Source organism: Anabrus simplex, chromosome 6 (genome assembly GCF_040414725.1).
Source record: "Anabrus simplex isolate iqAnaSimp1 chromosome 6, ASM4041472v1, whole genome shotgun sequence".
NCBI classification, from domain to species: Eukaryota; Metazoa; Arthropoda; class Insecta; order Orthoptera; family Tettigoniidae; genus Anabrus; species Anabrus simplex.
Genome location: NC_090270.1, coordinates 100978746 through 100997217, shown reverse-complemented (window position 1 = coordinate 100997217; position 18472 = coordinate 100978746).

Here is an 18472-nt window from a genome sequence, read left to right as displayed (position 1 = left end):
CTCCAGGTACTTTCCTATCCCATCGTCGTCATAAGACCTGTCGGTGTCGGTGCGACATAAAGCAAATTGTGAAATAATTTAAAAATCCTAAGAAATTTAGTACTTAACATTAAAACTCACAATGTTCGTAGGTAACAATGTCAGATACTTTCAACTTTAAGAGCACCGGGCGAGTTGGCGTAGAGCTGTGAGCTTGCATCCGGGAGATAGTGGGTTCGAATCCCACTGTCGGCAGCCCCGAAGATGGTTTTCCGTTGTTTCCCATTTTCACACCAGGCGAATGCTGGGGCTGTACGTTAATTAAGCCCATGGTCATTTCCTTCCCATTCCTAGGCTTTTCCTTTCCCATCTTCGTCATAAGACTTATCTGTGTCGGTGCGACGTAAATTAAAATAGGGGGAAAAATTAAGAGCGTCACTTCTAAATCAGTTAGAAAGACAGATCAAAAAGCAATAGAATACTTAAAATACACTCAAAGTTTTTAATCTTGAACATTTAATGTTAAAACTTGATTACCAAGTATAATGAAAAAAGTACGCCAATAACAATATTTCTACCTATTTCGCACTCAGAATTAATTACGACTCATGAAGTCCAGTATTTAGGCGATAAATCCGCGATATTGTACACAGACACAACAAGCGATTAAAAAGTTTTTGGAACAATTAAGGGAAATGCAACGTGAAACACTGCCTCAGGGAAATGTATATCAACGTCGCTAAGTTGTAAGATTGTATTCGTAGGTAGTAGGTTCGAGCGCCACCCTTAGGAGACTCAAAGATGTGTTTTTCTTTTTTCTTTCTTTTTTTTTACGGCTTCCCATTTGCCACCTGACAAATATTAGGTCTGTACCTTAATTTAAGTCACGGTATACATGTCCCAGTTGAAACCTTTTCCTCCCAGTCAGGGGCTTAACTTTAGGGCCTGAAACACAGGCGGGCCCCAACACTTAAAGGGCCCGCAGACTCCTCGCAAAAATATACAAACAACAGTTAGAGCGGTTTTGTAAAATCAGTCGAAATAATTCGTTTTTAGAAGTTTTTCGTAGTGGAATTGGCACTTGGTTGCATCTAGCAGCAATTAATATAATCCCGTTGAGTGTAATAAAGAAAGTAAGTGAGAAAGTAGTGAGAATGATTGTTGGGACGTACAATCACTACTGATCTGCATTTAGGGCAATCGCCCACGTGGCAGATTCCCCGTTTGTTGTTTTCCTAGTTTTTTCTAAAATTATTGAAAAGAAATCGGAAATTTGTTGAACATCTCCCTTGGAAAGTTATTCCAATCTCTAACTCCCCTTCCTATGAATGAATATTTGTCCCAATTTGTCCTCTTGAATTCCAACTTTATCTTCATATTGTGGTCTTTCCTACTTTTAAAGACACCACTCAAACTTATTCGTCTACTGATGTCATTCCAAGGTATCTCTCCACTGACAGCTTGGAACATACCACTTAGTTCAGCAGCTCGTCTCCTTTCTCCCAAGTCTTCCCAGCCCAAGCTTTGCAACATTTTTGTAACGCGACGTCGGAAATCACCCTGAACAAATCGAGCTGCTTTTTTTTAATTGTTTCCAGATCTTAAATTAAATAATGCTGGTGAGGGTCCCATACACTGGAACCATACTCTAGTTGGGTCTTAACAGTGACTTATATGCCATCTCCTTTACATCCTTACTAACACCCTGAATACTCTCATAACCATGTGCAGAGATCTGTACCCTTTATTTACAATCATGTTTATGTGATTACCCTAATAAAGATCTTTCCTTATATTAACACCTAGGTACTTATAATGATCCCTGAAAAGAAAATTCACCCCATGAAACGCAGTAATTAAAACTGAGAGGACTTTTCCTATTTGTGAAACTCACAGCGTGACTTTTAACCCCCGTTTATCATCATATCATTGCCTACTGTCCGTCCCACAACATTATCGAGGTTATTTTGCAGTTGGTCACAATCTTGTAACTTATTTATTACTCTATATCTGCAAAAATCCTTATCTGACAGTTGTAAACAATGCTTGCCGTCTTTCGCAACACGCGACACGCTCCGCACGAAAGATCTGCACCCAACTATTTAAAAATAATTATACAAGTGAAAATTGATACCAAAATACAACATTTTAGTTAGAAAATTTTACTCTCTTGATGTGTAGTGCGTCTTAGACTGTAATATGCACAAATTTTGTAGAACGTTTAACTTCTGTCACACGTTTGTTAGACAACTTCTTCTTTTCTACCGTTTTTCCCACATATGTGGAGTTGCGGTGCGAACTGTGTAGCATATGTGGATTGAGCCCTGTTTTACGGCTGGATGACCTTCCTGACGCCAACCCTTTGCGGAGGGATGTAATCACTATTGAATGTTTTTGTGGTGGTTTGTAGTGTTGTGCGTTGTCTGAATATGAAGAGGAACGTCTTGGGACAAACACAAACACCCAGTTCCAGAACCAGGAGAATTAATCAGATGCGATAAAAATACCCTGCCCGGAATCTGAACCGAAGGTCTCAACGCTAACAATTTGGCCAATTCAGTCACACATTTATTCGACAACAATGCCAGTAAAATATTGGTGTAGTAACTATCAATAATTCAGTTTCGTACGAGCTCTCTTTGCACGAAGTTAATAATAATAATAATAATCGTATGGCCTCAGCTACCGTGTGCAGACATTTCAATTTGACGCCATCTGGCTGTCTGCTCGTCAATTTCGACGTTCCGTTTTACTCTAGGCCCACTAGATGGCAGACCGAGTAAGCCGAAACTCTTATGGGCGTCTATGGCTGAGATTTAATGAATCACGAAGTTAATAATACATGCTTATTAACCTTATTAGTCATGCAGTTTTATACTTTTTAAAACTTTATTTGAACAGTTTTTATTTAATTTTGATATGATATGTTTCTGTGCTGTAATGGAATAAATTATTATAACTGAGAATTCGGCATCGGCTGCGGAGTATAGTTCCGTAGTTACTGCAAAATGATAGTTTATCGTAGTTAACTTTCATTGCTAAGTGGTACACGGTTGGGAGTTCAAAAGCTTAGCCGTTAAACCACGGAGGCAATCAAAATAAAACCTATTAAACATTGTTTTTACTAGTCTTAAAATAATGGCTAATCCCTACGTTTGCATAAATTGACAATATATTGAATTACTTCTGCCTGCAGTAATTAAGTGTATATTAATTATTTATAGGTTTTATATTTTATTTCAGGGGCCCATTTTTTTTATTTTGGCAGGCGGGGCCCGTATCACATTCGTTACGGCCCTGCTGCTCCATGTTCAAGTGGAACGTTAAAACGGCTAATAAAAGAAATACATCTTAAGAGGACGATGCGGAACAGATAACCTCACTTCACTTATTTAGTGAAGTGTGTATCTACCATTCCCCTCACGGAAATGTGATATTTTCCACTCCATGACTTATGAGTGCGCTGTATTGGCGATTGCTCATTACAGGACAGTCTATGTCATTACTGTGTATTGCACGTAGCGCAGTTCGGTGAGTAATGTATTCCGTCCAGGTCGCTCAGATTGCAATTGTGGGCGCTACGGCCACAATACCGAAAACACTGTAACGTTCATGTAATCAATTAATTCTACTCTCCATTCTACTGTCTGTACCCCGGGCATTCCGTACTTCCAGGTCTGCAACTTCCATTACGACTGACATGAGTTCACCAGATTTCATGATGGACAGTTTAATAATTCTATTTAGAGCAGGGTTTTGAATCCCACCAGCTTATTATAATGATAGTCATATTCACCAATACACACTTCTATACGGATTACAGTAGACTATATATTCACAGTAATATACAGGGTGAAATCGAACTCCAGGGATACATTCTGAGTATAGTTGAATAAGGGACGCTTGGTCTCCGGAAACGCGTAGTTGTAATACTTTTAGTTATTACTGTATTATCAAATACATCGTAATTGGGAAATATCCAGGTGGCAATGGTCACTTACAGTAGTGTGATAATAAAGTAAAGTTAAAACATAATTAGCCAACAACAACAACTAAAACAAGCAGTTCCACGGAGAGAAGAAATTTACAAGAAAATGAAATGGCGTATGGCTTTTAGTGCCGGGAGTGTCCGAGGACAAGTTCAGCTCACCATATGCAGGCCTTTAGATTTGACTCCCGTAGGCGACCTGCGCGTCATGATGGGGATGAAATGATGAAGACTAAACATACAACCAGCCCCCGTGCCAGCGAAATTAACCAATGATGGATAAAATTCCCGACCCTGCCGGGAATCGAACCCGGGACCCCTGTGACCAAAGGCCAGCACGCTAACCATTTAGCCATGGAGCCGGACTTTACAAGAAATACTACTAGTTTAACATTCTAAATCCAGCATCATTATATACAAATTCACATTTTTTTAATTTGTACTTCCTAGAATGATAGGGTGCGTAAATCTGACGAAGTACGAGTATACCATAACACTTGAATATTGAATGCATGTGTCACCGTGAAGAGTTCTCTGGAGTTAATCCTTCTCGTAGAGGTGATTTCTAACAATGTGGGCGGAGCCTTTAAAGGCCAAGGCGGCTAAATCACAGTACAGATTCTTGGGAATGCCCACTTTTGAAAAACTCAACTAAGAATTTTGATATGGTTCCTCTAGTTCCGATCAAAAGTCCCACAACCCTTGTACAGGACCACGAAGCTGCTACGCTGGCGTAGCAGGGGGAGAGGTGATACTCCCACGTGGCGCGTCCCAGGTGGCAGATAGGGGGGTCCTAACCGGCTTGCCGGCGGACTTGAGGGAAATAAAATACCTCTCGCGGACCAAATACACTAACCCCTGCGGGTGGGGGACGCACATGTAGAATACACCCGCAGTATCCCCTGCCTGTCGTAAGGGGCGACTACAAGGGGCGACCAAGGGATGCTGGTATTTGAACCATGAAACTACTATTGATTAGTACTATCACACGGGGACCACCATGGGTCGCCTTTACTTACGAGTAGTACCACTATATTTGGTACACAATAGGTTTGTGATTAGTAGAAGCAGAGAGTGATTCCCCTGTGGGTTTCCAGTACCCGTGCGTCGTACCCATGTGAGCAACACCGCGGGTCTGCGCGTAGCCTGTGAGTTGTACCACTGTATGAGCGACACCGTGGGTCTGCGTTGCCTGTGATTAGTACCCCCTATGTGAGGAACACCACGGGGCCCGTGGGACCGGCACCCGTGCCTAGTACACGTAGGTGAGGTAACTCATCGGTTTGCGTGGGCTATGAGTGGCGCCATTGTGTGAGAAACACCATAGGTCTGCGTTACCTGTACGAAGTACAATACTTGTGATTAGTAACATATTGTGTGGAACACCGTGAGTCTTCGCTACTTTTGATTAGTACCCCAACATGACAAATAGCATGGTTCTACTTTACTCGCGACATGTACCATTCTGTGGGGCCTTAGACGTGGATTTTTCACCCCTTTCGACATCAAGCATCCTCGATTCAGGATTCTGCTTTATGAATGGTCCCTTGGTCAGTAATAAATTATATATGATCCTTTTTTTTTTGAGTTGAATCCACTAATTCTTTTGTTTGCTCGTTTTTTGTTGTTGTTGTTTTTTTGCTACATGTCCATCCATTAATTCTTCATGAAGATTTTTTTCTTTTGGTCAGTCTATGATTTTGAATATTTTGTTGTCATTTCATTTCGTACCATTAGGGGCCGATGACCTCGATGTTAGGCCCCTTTAAATAACAAGCATCATCATCATCAACCTTATACAGGAGATGTTGTATGATTCTTTGAAGTAGCTGATGGTTGTTTCATAGATGGCTCCCTTCTTCGCGTATCTCTCCTGGCTGACTTAAGTCGACCTTATACCCAATGGTGAAGTCCAGAATATATGCAGTCTTTTTCTCGGTCAATATTGCGATTATATCTATTCTCCGGTTGCTTCCGCCGTCAGCAACACACGGCACCTCTTCTTGTACAACCTTTCAGGGAGAATGCTGCTGCAGTTCTAGACCTTATTCTGTTGTGCCGAACATTCCTATGCAAGTCCACCCGTGGACATGAACCAAGAGCATAAGCTAGGGTTTCAGTTTGACTGCAGTGCCTGCAGTGGACTCCATCCCGGCTACGTCCAGGAAGGGCCCGTTCCGGAACCACATTGTATTGCATATTCAGCGCGTCTTTCCACTCTGATCCGGAGAGTCCTGAAACCAAATTCATACAGTTGCGTCTGATTTGTTATCTTAGTTAGCTTTGTACCTGTATTGCACTTAAAATAGTGTCCGCTTCCGTAGCGTAACGGTTATTGTTATTATCTGCCGTCCCCGGGGGCTCGGGTTCTATTCCCGGTACTGCCAGTAATTTAAGAAAGGCAGGAGGGCTGGTAGAAATGGTGCATGCAGCTCACCTGCATTGGGGGTGTGCCTGAAGAAAACTGCATTACATCGGGATGAGGATACGAGATTACTTTTACTTTACTTAAAATAGTAAATGCTGGTTCTTGACAAACGCAGGAGTGTCGGAAGTTTATCCCGCAGGAGTTCTTTAACGTGCCGGAAGCCAACGATGCAGTGAGCATGGTGGTCGACATTTTGAACAATACGTGTAAGGGGCCAACGGCCGTAGCCGTGTTGAAACACCAGATCCCGTGAGATCTCCGAAGTTAAGCAACATTGGGCGTGGTCAGGAGTTGGATGGGTTGCCACGCGGTGTAAGGGAATGGAGGAGCGGAAAGGAACTGGCCACCCTACCGCACGTAAACTCCGGCTCAGGAACACCTCTGTGGAGGTTCGGACCTGCCTTCGGGCAGAATAACCCCCTTACGTATAAGGGACCAGTTACGTACTGTACAAAGACAGAACACCGCTGGTGGTGATTATTGTTTTAAGAGGAAGTACAACTAAGCAACCATCCTCTAAATAACACTAATTAGAGACAAAAACTGGAAGGGATCAGACACTTCGAAAAATGAAGGTATCGGCCAGAGGAAGATATGCGCCACGAAGGGCGTGAAAATGAAAGACTCCCTAGGCCTCGGGTGCTCTAATACCATCGGAGTCGGAAAAGAACAAGAGTTGATCAAGGGAGGTCGGAGAGGATAGATGAATGTGAGGAGTTAGGTACAAGTAAGTGGAAGCATTGCCAGGACTCAGCTAAGATGCCCGTGGTCGCCAACCCACGCTCCCCTGGGCAACTGACAGAACAGACTGTGATGAAAGTGTACGTGTTTCGTCTGAGCGTTGTTGGATTGGTCTGTGTTTTGCGTTGTACGTTTTGGTTATTGCATATTAAGGGCTTTTTCATTTATACGAATGTATTTTCGCAGAAACAAACATTATTGGGATGAGAAACCGAACAAGTCGTAATCACATTATTAGTTTGTAACGAGCTACCGGAGACCACGGGTCCCTTATACCGATATGCTCGTAAAATATCCCTGAACAATGTCCGGAAATTTGTCGGTTGAGTACACCAATCATGATATTCCATGATATCGTGTTGCTTTTAGCGAAAATGGTGATTCCCGGCCAAGCCAGGGATTTTTACCTGCATCTGAGGGATGGTTCGAGGTCCACTCAGCCTACGTGATTACAATTGAGGAGCTATCTGACGGTGATATAGCAGTCCCGGTCTAGAAAGCCAAGAATAACGGCCTCGAGGATCCGTCTAGCAGACCACACGACACCCCCTATAATCTGTAGGTCTTCGAGCTGAGTAGCGGTCGGTTGGTAGGCCATGGCTCTTCGGGGCTGTTGGGCCATGAGGTTTGGGTTCGGTTTTGCGTGGTTTATGAGTTACAGAGGTTAGCAGTCGGGAAGGATAAACACTGTAAACCTGAACGCTAGGATACCTACTTTGAAACAATGACGCCATCTATAAGCGTGGCTGAATGACTATTGTTTCTACTTTTATTTTTAATCTTAAGGTCCTGTGTTCTGTACCAGATGTTCGAATGGAATTAATATTTTCCGGATCTATGGCTGAGTGGTCAGCGTCTTGCCCTTCGATCGTTGGAGTTCCGGGTTCGATTCTCAGCCAGCTTGAGAGCCTTGCTGAGAAATCAGCATCATACACGAACACACGGTAGTTTTCGTGCAGTGTTACCGTAGCGTACTTGTTATGGCGCGAGCCTTTCAGCTCAAAGATCCGTGTTCAAATCCCTCCCTTGGCAAAGATTATTTTCTTCGATTGCTTGTCTTAAGTCACGTGTAATTTTAGCAACAACGCCTCGAAAAGCCAATTTTAATTCTCCCGCTAAGCGATCTGATTGTCTAACTTCCGCAGCTGGTAAAATGACAAATGTGTGAATCGAATTTTTTATTTATCATTATCACCAACCCTGCTTCCTCCGTGGCTTAGTCAGCAGTGCGCCGGTCTCAGACAGCTGGATTTCGGAGGGTTCTCCCCGGGTACTGCGGTTTTCCCTGTCACCATCAATTCCAGAAACACTCTACAATATCATTTCATCTGTCAGTCATTAATCATTTCCCCAGAGGAGTGCGACAGGCTTCAGCAGCCGGCACAATTCCTGTTCTCGCCGCTAGATGGAGACTTCATTCATTGCGTACCTGACCCGGTCGAATGAGTGGAATCAGGCTGTAGATTTTTCATGTCCAAATCTCTCACGCTTATCTACTCCTTTCACGTTGTTTCCGACCACCCTGTTGTTGAAGGAGTTTTAAATTAGTGTAACAAGCGACCTGGATGTACACAATGTGAATAAAGATTGATCCCTTAAACGCAAACATTAATAAAACGGTCTCCTCCACGCCCCATAACGGTTTAACCACAAGTTAATTAACAACGTTCGTAAAATTATTAGAATGCGTGTGCTTGTTATTGATATCAGATTTATTACCTTAATATTTTCAGGTACTCAAACAGAATTCATGTTTAATATGGTTTTATAAATACGAGAATAAAGGTAATATCTAAAAGATTATTACAGAAATAAGCTTCGTTATAACATAATGTTATGAGGGTATACAATATGATAGGTATGTAATAACGTCCTTAGAAGGGACGTAGTTAAAATTACAAAATCTCGCAGATTAAACATTACTCTGAAAGACGGTAAGTGACAGCAAGTTACATGGATTACTGCATCACGTGTTATGAAAATTCATTATTTGTGCCTCTAACGAACTTATTGAGTCATGTTTTATGAAAGCAGTCACAACTAAATATCTCTCTCGAACATGTTGTCTCAAGTGTTCTCAAAGCACTCAACAATTGAACGTTTCTAATCTCTCTCTCTCTCTTCAATATGTTATGTCGCATATCGCCATACCCTTTCTACTCGACACCCCAGTCCCCATATTTCAGCAGAACAATGCGCTATCACATGTTGCTGCACGGATACACGTACCTTCTTGTTGTCACAGGATGTCAGACTGTTGCCCTCGCCCGCCCGATCACCGGACTTGTCGCCAGTGAAAAATGTGTGGGATGCGGTATAACGACGGGTGCGGCGCTGTGACCCACTGCGAACTACCAAAGATGAACTGTGGAATCAGGCGAATGCGGCTTGGATGACTACACCCCAGGACGCCATTCGCGCCTTATACGCGTCGATGCCACCACGCATGGAACAAGTTACCAGTGCCCATGGAGGATCCATTGCCTACTAGGCAACAGGACACATGCTGAATCTAGGTGACTGAAATGCTAATCGTTTCTGCAGAACATACTAATGAAAATGTCCTGTGAATATGAACTTCCTGTCTCTAGTCTTTCATGGTGTTCTGTATTTTATGAATATGAGTCTAGTTTTTAATCGCATCTTTATTTATGATCTTCGCATTAACTCGTGCGTTGTTGCCTAAGTGTTTGGTTCCACTTGATATAATATATTCTATTAGCAAATTACCTACTGGGTCGTACTGTCCCAGACCGAAGTTCTTACGCCAGCCATTTTCACATGAAACATTGATTTATGTAGAAATTAAATTACATCTCGCTCTCCGGTGCATTTAAATCCGTTTGCTCTCTACTTAAAAATTCGCCTCTTGAGAGGAGACCGGTAGAGCTGCAAGTTTATTTGATTGTTCTTTTCCTGAAGAGGAGTAAAGCGAACGACGAATGCATAATAGCGAATGTTCGAACTGACTAATTTATAGGCTAACCGTGCATTACAAAAGAGCTCTAACTTCTTTTATTTCATCTTTGCTCCCTTTTTCGGTAGTAATTCACGTATACAGAAACAAATACCTTCCGAGTCACCGTTTTGTAAGAAAGTGATTCTCCTTTTTGGATGGCTGGGAAAATAAATTATATTAAATGAACTCAATAAAAATTAGCCGAGAAAAATCGTTTACGTGAAACCGACTCCAGAGATTGTCGGAAACAACGTAAACTGCGTTTACCAAGCAGTATGAGCCATACTGATAAATAATTTGGAAAAGTAAGTTAATTTGATATCTCGTTCCGGTGTAATTTTATCAGCCGCTGAGGGCATCATTCGAAGACAACCTTCGCCTGGGAAGGGATTTGAATACAGAGCTATGAACTGACAGCATCGCTATATAGCAGTTACGCTACGGAAACATGTGCTGAAACCCGCGGTGTGTAGATGTTTCGTCTTCTTCTTCTTCTTCTTCTTCGTATTCTTCTTATTATTATTATTCTACTACCGAGCAAGTAGCTGCGCGGTTTGAGTCACGTTGCTATCAGCTTGCGTTTGGGATATAGTGGGTTCGAACCCTACTGTCGGAAGCCCTGCTTCCCACTCCTAACCCTTTCCTATCTCGTCATCGATCTATTTGTGGCGTTACGACGTAAAGTAAGTTGTAAAAAAGCGCTTCTTCTTTTTCATTATTATGATGTAATCGACCTCACTGCTACTGTCAGCTAGTTCTGGTCCTGTTGACAAGGTATCTGTTTCCATCCAGAGTGACATCGATGGAATTTGTAGTTGCTTAAACGTGACAGCCTCATGCCGATGGCCTCCATTGAGTTGAAAAATTCGTGCGAGATTCCGAAAACTCTCTAAAAATATAAGGCATCTGAAGTAACTGTAAACAGTTAATATTATTATATTTTATTTCAATTCGCAATGCTATGAACCACGCCATGTCACCTCTTTTCTTTCTAGGTCCTTAGCCCAGTATTTCCGAATTCGTTTTCGATGAACTTCTTTTCCCTCTTGAGTTCACTTCTTGTCTGTTTCCTGTTTAGACTTTTCCTAGAAAACTCGGTGTCTTCCAAATTTCTTTCGAATAGGATCGTGTTTCAGTTTGTCGTTACGTGTGATACAAACTTCTTATGAGTCATTTTTTCACCTCTGTGAATAAGCTTCTGTGGTCGTTTAATCCAGAAAATAAAAAGATGTGATTGAACGGTTGGTCTGAACTCTTTCGCATCAGGTGAACACAGAAAGTGATTCTCCTTTTTCGAGTGTTGTCTGTTCTCATTTCTACGTACCTATATATATGATGGTTATGCCTTTATATGTACTTAAGATTTTGTTTGACTGGACCCAAGAATTTCCTCAGGATCTTCCTTTTATTGGCTTCTAGTTTCTCTACCAAACCTTGCCTATCATCGTTCTGTTGCGTCCAGTGCCTCTGGTCGAATGAGTGTTCAGTAGTTTGTGTTGAAGGACACTGATCTTTTATTACAGATGTCCTTGGTCAGTTGTCATGCTATTTCCTTATTGTTGATCTTTGAAACGGAGGATTCTTTTTTCAGACTTCTTAGGCTCTACCATTCGTTTTGCTATTTGCCTGATTTATTATATACTATTGGCATAAATTCCGCTGAAAAATGAATCGGCTTAATTCAGGACTGTTTTGTATGTCCCATTGATATTCCTTGGAAGATGACATAAAAGCGTATGATTTTCGCAGCCCTTGATGTCAAGAAGATGGACTTGATTTGAAGAATATTCACGCGGTAACAATGACGTTGAGATGATGGAGAACTATCGCCTCTTCAGGGTGAAAGTTAATTCACGTTAAACCTCATTAAGTGTAAACTCAGGACTTCAGTGTCTAGTTTGAACCTTTCAAAAGTGTCAGTAGTAAGAATAAGAGAAAATCTCACCATGTGCATAAGAGAACGGCATAAATTGAATGTATAGGAGGTACAAACAGAGCAACATTCTTTGAAATGTATATGGTACAAATCACAAAATATACAGCATAGACATTCACAAAATGTTAAAATTAAACTTTTAACTTGCAGTGAATGAAGAATAGAACCCCACAGTGGTCGCACAGGATCAAAGGCGAACTCTTCGGGAGTTGTAAAGCGTTTAACACAGTCAGCTAGATATCCGCTTATATAATGTCTATATCATCATATTCGTATGAGGTGGTCGCGAGAAATGTTGCCGTTGCTCGACTCCTGGTCTACTTATCAAAATCTCACTGTTTTGGAGCACATCAACCCTCCTTGAAAGTTTGTGTTGAAAATCATACCATTGGTTACCGGTGGACCAAACTGAGCCTCTTCTCTTTCTTCCGTACCTACAGAACTTATTACCACACTATCTGCATCTATTCCTTAAAGGACAGTCAATTTTACGATAAACTGCACAACAGATTGGTTTGCAAACCATACCATCTCCATGTAGCCACGTTGTTCCATTGTGATAATCTATGCATTATGGATGCCTACCTAATGGTCCCGAGTGTTTCACCACTCTCAAGGAGTTCGGATATTATTTTGCTGGTGCGAATATTTCTAATCAGTGCGGCTCATCTTCTTTCATTCATTGCTCATAATTCGTTTGGTTTGACTATTTTTCTTACGTCTATGGTGTACATATTGTGAAGTGTATCAAATAAATTCCATAAAAGATTGCCCTCAGCACCTCACGTACATTCAATTTCCGTCGTTCTTCCATGCTCGTGAGTCATTAGAATAATATTTTGCTCTCGCCGTTGTTAGTATTGACACATTCGAATTATCCTAATAGACATTTTAGATCCGATCTCGCACTCGTATAGTTTCCGTGTCAGCGTGACAATTAAAATAACTTCTTCTCACGGGAATAATGCATCCTAATCTGCGCCGATCGAACGCCCTCTTAAGAGAGTACTGTAAAATCTGCAAAAACCCCCAACTACCGGTACAAGAAAACATCCCTTCACTCAACGGTTAAAATTACGCCATCCACCTTTGCGTGATGTTGCTGACATGACTCGCAAATACTTTAACGCCATAAAAGTTTGGAACGACCACTGAAAATCTTCAGCAGACTTGTCCCTTCACAACATGTTTTCCGGTGCGCAAATTGCTAGTGGATTTCCTCTACCGCGCAAGCAGTGGATCACTATAAAGAGGGTACTGGCAGGCCATAGGAAATGCAGGGACTAACTCTACAAGTGGAACTGCATAACGTCACCAGAACGCGACTATGGTTCCCCACGGGGAGCCATCCCTCAAATCGTCGGCACATGCCAGCTACTTATCTACTCGGGTAGCTGGGCTGATTTCTTGATTCCAGCTGAGGCAATATTAGAGTGTATGGAAGGACTGGACATTCTAATTTGATATTATGTTCCTTTCTATTGTATTATATTCCATTGTATATACGTACATTTTATACCATACGCTACATAATAAACTACATCATCTTCAACGGCAGGCTCTACCTTTCCAGTTCTAGTCCTTTGGTGTTCAAGCACCACCGAAAACCTTTATTTGTTAGTGGAACGTTTAGCAACTATCAGTATTTCGACGAGTTTGCTAAATATTAAAACGGTATTCTAGAGAAACAGGGTTGGAACTAAGATGGCGACTACTGTGTGTGAGTCTGTGATATCCGTAGTGGATAATGGTGTAAGATGCAGTGAAAAATGTGGCAAATGCAGAAGAGTAGTTAAAAATGGGATTCTGTGTCGTAAGTGTGATGAATGGTACCATTTTCGTTGTGCAAATATTGTAAATAGGACTGATATTGAAGAAAGTGAGTGGCTGTGTTTCGAGTGTAAACAAACTGATAGTGAAGCAGAACAACAAGAAAGAGAGACTTTCGAAACTATAATTAAGATTTTAGGAGTGCTACAAGAGGACTTATGCGCTCTGAAACATGAAAATGAATGCTTAAAGGACAGAATAAAGAAACTGGAAGATAAAGAAGACATTGGAGAAGAAAGATCGCCGTGGTCGGAAGTGACGCGTGGCCATTTTAGGCCTAATGTTAAACATATGGGAGAAACTACGTACAACTTAAAACCGGGAAAAAACTCTTTGCACTGCCAAAATAGATTTCAGTTATTGCAGCAAGTTCCAGAAGAAGACACACCAAGTTTTCCAAATAAATTTAAATCCAGTGGAGGTAAGAAAACCAACCGAAAGTCAAGATCGCCAAAGATTCATCTCTACGCAGACAGTCAAGGGCGGGGTATGGCAGAAGGCATCAAGGATGAGCTTCAGAATCCAGAGACTGAGGTTTTAGGACTAATAAAACCAGGTGCCAAAACTGAAGACGTCCTTTCAAGTTGTGATCCTGTGTCAGAGAAGGACAATTATGTGGTGATTCTGAGTGGTACAAATGACATTGCTGCAAATGAAGGTGAGGAACTAATTACGACTCTCAGAGGTAAGATTTCCAAACTACCTGACTCAAAAGTAATTGTAGTAAATGTGCCACCCAGGTATGACCTTTTAGAGGACTCATGTGTGAACAAAGCTGTACATGATGTAAATATAAAAATCAAGAGATTATGTAAGAGTTTTAGAAATGTCTATGTAGTAGATACTTTAGGTCTTGGCAGGCAAATGTTCACTAGACATGGGTTACATCTAAATGGTAATGGAAAAGCAACTCTCTGTAGACAAATTGCTACAATTATCAACAGAGATTTGCAAACTAATCGGTACTTAAGAAAACCCATACCACTAAACTGGCACATACAGGGAAACTTGCCAGAAAACCCAGACCCTTAAATCAAGATCTATGTACAAGGATCTGGGTTCCAGGGAAGTTCTCAACTCATGAGTCAAACGTTACCCAATTGCAACAGTCAAGTTTTAGGGAGGAAGGAGGTCTGAGATTGCTCTTGGTAAACTGTCAGAGTGTAGTAAATAAACAATTAAAATTCGGTACATTGATGGAATCTTATGAGACGGATGTGGTGATAGGAGTGGAATCGTGGTTGAGAGAAGGGGTGGGTAATACAGAAGTATTTCCAGAAGGGTATACAGTCTATCGTAGAGACCGAGGAGATAAAAAAGGAGGAGGGGTATTTATTCTGGTGAAGGAAACTTATTGTTCGCATGAATGGTTTACTGATGAAAGGGATGAAATATTAGGGATAAAATTAGTTTGTGATAATATGAAGGAGGTGGGAATTATAGGAACATATAGGCCTGGAAGAGAGGAAAGAGATATGGAAATATTTGAGAAAATAATAGATTATACTCATAAAAACAATAATGATACGGTAATAATTGGGGGAGATCTAAACTTGCCTGAAGTTGAATGGAATGGAGCTGCAAGTGAAGCCCATGAACAGAAACTGGCAAATAAGTTAATTTGGGAGGGAGGATTTACACAGGTAGTACAAGAACCAACTCGTCTCAATAACTTGCTAGATGTATTCTTGGTTAAACCATGGGAAATTGTTGATAAAACTGAGGTAATTGAAGGAATAGGTGACCATAAGGCTGTAATAATGGATGTAGGACTCGTACCAAAAATGCTTAATAAGAGGGTCACAAAAGACAAGAAATTATACAGAAAAACTAAAGTTGATGAATTTGGGACTTACCTTAAATCACAATTCAGTTGTTGGATAAGTGAAGGGAATAATGTGGATACACTTTGGGCTAAATTTAAAGGAATAATTTGGGAAGGAGAGAAGAGATTTGTACCTGTTAAGAAGGGTAAAATGACCTCAGACCCTGTTTATTACACAAGGGAAATAAGAAAATTAAAAAGAAAATGTAGAATAGTAAACAGGAAAATCAAAGAAGGTAGGGAGAATAGAGAAACTAGAAAACAACTAATGAGGGAACTGAATAGAGTGAAAAAGGAAGCAAAAGAGAATTATATGAATGGCATTCTTCAAGAGGGTAATGACCACAAAGGGAAATGGAAAAAGCTGTATTCATATATTAGGAATCAAAAAGGAAAAGGAATCCAAATTCCTACAATGGTGGGAGAAGGGGGTGAACACTATTTAACAGATACTGAGAAAGCAAACCTCTTTAGTAGGGAATTCCGAGATTCAGTAGAAGATTGTCAGGACTTGGAAACCGTAACAGAAGATAGAGAGGGAGAGACACAGAGGGAAACAAGAAGCTTCTCATTCACAAATGAAGATATTTTCAGAGAAATCCAACTGCTTCAGCAAGGAAAAGCAGCAGGAAGTGATCAAATTACTGGGGAGGTATTAAAGACAATGGGGTGGTATATAGTGCCTTATTTAAAATTTCTCTTTGACTATGTCATAAATAATAGTGTGATACCAAAGGAATGGAAGGAATCTATAATAATACCAATTTATAAAGGAAAGGGTGATAAAAGGAAACCAGAGAACTACAGACCAATCAGCCTGACCAGTATAGTTTGTAAAATACTGGAGAGTTTAATAGCAAAGTACATCAGAGGGATATGTGATGATAAAAATTGGTTCATGAGGAGCCAGTATGGATTTAGAAAGAAATTTTCTTGCGAGGCACAACTGGTGGGATTTCAGCAGGACATATCAGATCAGTTAGATTCAGGAGGCCAGTTAGATTGCATAGCCATAGATCTTTCCAAAGCCTTTGATAGAGTGGAACATGGAATATTATTAAAGAAATTGGAGGGAATAGGATTGGACGTAAGGGTTATACGTTGGATAAGAACATTTCTAAATTCAAGGGTTCAGAAAGTCAAAGTAGGAAATAATATATCACACGAAGAGAAAGTCTGGAAGGGAATTGCACAGGGTAGTATAATCGGTCCGTTACTTTTCTTAATATACGCAAATGACTTAGGGAACAATATAACATCGAAAATAAGATTGTATGCAGATGACATAATTGTTTATAGGGAAATAAATAACATTGAGGATTGTTCAGAATTACAAAGGGACCTTGACAGTATCCAGGAATGGGTTGAAGAAAATAATATGAAGATTAATGGAGCCAAATCAACTGTTACAACTTTTACAAACAGGAGCTTTAAAACTGAATTTGAATATACTTTGGATGAGGTAGTTATCCCAAAAGATGGCAAGTGCAAATACTTAGGTGTGAGATTTGAAAGTAATTTGCACTGGAAGGGTCATGTTGATGACGTTGTTGGGAAAGCATACAGATCGTTACATGTCATAATGAGGCTACTTAAAGGATGCAACAAAGAATTAAAAGAAAAATGTTACTTAAGTATGGTTCGTCCATTATTGGAATATGCAAACAGTGTTTGGGATCCTCACCAAGAATACCTAATAAAAGAACTAGATGGTGTGCAGAGGAAAGCAGCAAGGTTTGTAACAGGGGATTTCAGGAGAAAGAGTAGTGTATCAGAAATGTTAAAGGAACTTGGGTGGGAAACTTTAAGTAAGAGAAGGGAGAAAAGTAGACTTATAGGATTATATAGAGCCTATACAGGAGAAGAAGCATGGGGAGATATCCGTGAGAGGCTTCGGTTGGAAAATAATTATATTGGTAGAACTGACCACAAGTACAAAATTAGAAGGAATTTTAGCAGAAGCGATTGGGGTAAATTTTCTTTCATTGGGAAGGGCGTGAAGGAGTGGAACAGTTTACCAGGGGTAGTGTTTGATCCTTTTCCAAAATCTGTACAGATATTCAAGAAGAGAATAAACAACAACAGAGATAATAAATTAAATGTTAGAGGGCATTCGACCAGTGCAGGATATTGTAAATAATAAATGTGTGTGATTAAATTAATTCCATCCCCTGGTGTAAGGAGTTTGGACAGCCCAAGTAGGGGACTGCCTGTAGGGGTGAAGTACAGTGGGGACTTCGAGGGCCCTGGGACCGCTACGGTAGCTGTGAAGGCCCTTCAGGAACTCTGAAAAGTGGTGGCAAAAGGGGCTCTGGTTAAGACGCAGCAGGTCGTTATGCTACTTAGGTTCCAAAATGGGTAAAATATAAATATGTAAATAAATGCTATGTAAATTTTAATCTTATACCAGTTGTATAGTATTATTAGAAGTAATTTCACATACCGTACTGTATATGAGTTGACTATGTTTGTAAGATATTATAAGTAGAATTTTGTAAACAATATAAATTTATTAAGGATGATGTGTGTGTTTAATAGAAAAAATTATTAGCGTAAATTGTATAATATTGTATTCTAGGAAAATTTTATTCGTCTCCTGTTAATTTAAAATTTAGTGCTTGACAATAATGTATTTTAGTGTACCATTTGCCACCGAGGTAGACACCTCATTCGCAAATAAAGAGATTTTGATTTGATTTTATTTGCTAGTTAAACTAATTCTACAGTATTGATATTATTCCGTCTGAATTTGTTTTTTGAAGTCCATCATGGATTCAATCTCCTCG